The sequence below is a fragment of the Lissotriton helveticus genome, chromosome 7 (genome assembly GCF_964261635.1).
Source record: "Lissotriton helveticus chromosome 7, aLisHel1.1, whole genome shotgun sequence".
NCBI lineage: Eukaryota > Metazoa > Chordata > Amphibia > Caudata > Salamandridae > Lissotriton > Lissotriton helveticus.
Window position 1 is genome coordinate 1930291782 of NC_136068.1, and position 1703 is coordinate 1930293484.

A 1703-nucleotide genomic window follows, 5' to 3' on the forward strand; every position below is an offset into this window, starting at 1 on the left:
GGATATATATATATATCTCTTCTTTTGGACTTTTACACCACCTTAACTGGAAGCCGATCCAACGAAAATTTACTTCGACAACTAGAACATCTTAATTTAAGAGCCTTGACCGGGCGCTATGCCGAAGACGATCCTCCAGTCGCAACTTTTCATTCTAACAAGCAATCCTCCCACCTGGACTACACATCTACATCTTTAAAAATGTTTGGCAGCCTCTTTTTTCCGCTGTAGCTCAAAGCGGGTCGAGTCGGTGGTGCAGCGCGGAGACGGTGAAGGTCGCCAGCCCCGGTGTGTGAATCGCCCCCTCTGCCCGCCATGGACAAGGCCGCGGACACCAAGAAGGCCGACAACCAAGAGCGCCTTGAGCATATCCAGAAGGCCAAGCTAGCCGAGCAGGCGGAGCGCTACGATGACATGGCTGCTTGCATGAAGACAGTCACCGAGGAGGGTGGCGAGCTCACCAACGAGGAGCGCAACCTGTTGTCTGTGGCCTACAAAAACGTGGTGGGGTCTCGGCGATCCGCATGGAAAGTCATCTCCAGCATCGAACAGAAGACCAAAGGCAACGACAAAAAATGCGATATGGCGCGGCAGTACCGAGAGAAGGTGGAGTAAGAGCTCAAGGATATCTGCAAAGATGTGCTGGACACGTTCTTGATAGCGAAGTCTGAGAATTCTGAGAGCAAAGTCTTCTATCTAAAGATGAAGGGAGACTACTACCGGTACCTAGCCGAGGTAGCAAGCGATCAAGCCAGAGAAGAAACGATACAGTCCTCGCAACATGCTTATCAGGATGCTTTCGATAGCAGCAAGAAGGAGATGCAACCAACACATCCAATTCGTTTGGGACTAGCCCTTAACTTCTCTGTTTTTTACTATGAGATTCTCAACAGTCCTGAAAAGGCGTGTGCACTGGCTAAAACCGCTTTTGATGAAGCCATTGCCGAACTTGATACCTTAAATGAAGACTCCTACAAAGACAGTACCCTCATTATGCAGTTACTTCGGGACAATTTAACGTTATGGACATCTGACAGTGCACACGATGAGGCTGAGCCAGAACAACCGGAAAATAACTAAACTTGTGCATTGAATGTTTCATGAACTTTCTTCGGGCCCTCAACTTTAAAAACCTTTTTACATGCCACCATTCCTTTTTTCTCCACATGGATCTCTTAAAACAAAGAAACCCCCATCTATATGTATGGAAATCAACAGTTTAGTGTGTTCACACTGCAGCTTTGGGGATTTCCATTCCTTCATTTTGTGTGTTGTCCTGGCCATCCTGGTGTGCGGTTACTGCTGTAGAAAAGTATTAATAGCTTCACTTCAACTTCCAAACACTCTTGTAGAGGACTAAAGTATCTGGTATTTAAAGGAAGGTGACAATAGGAACCAGTGACTGTTTTGTATTTCATTAAGTATATGAACATTTAGTTAATTGCTGCAGTTAAACTGGGTGTCTGCACAGCTTTTATTTTCTAATTTTCATTTTTCTGTAGGGTATTCTTTATAATTAATACTTGTGTACCCTCAAACACATCTCTGAAGTTTTGGCCCAACTGAATTTTTGTAGTATTGGTTTAAGAGCATAGTTGCCTCTAACGATTAAGCCAGAGGCCTCTGTATGTTGGGATGTGATACCGGGGACTTTCTGTCTTTTATTTGCTGCTATGTTGACCACCTCACTCTCCCAATAAAGT

The 1703-nt window shown here is 45.0% G+C and overlaps 1 pseudogene; it reads left to right on the top strand.

The window, feature by feature from the left end:
* The first annotated feature begins 213 nt into the window (after positions 1 to 213).
* Positions 214 to 1384, top strand: LOC144770921 (14-3-3 protein beta/alpha-1 pseudogene; annotated as a pseudogene).
* The last annotated feature ends 319 nt before the right edge of the window (positions 1385 to 1703 follow it).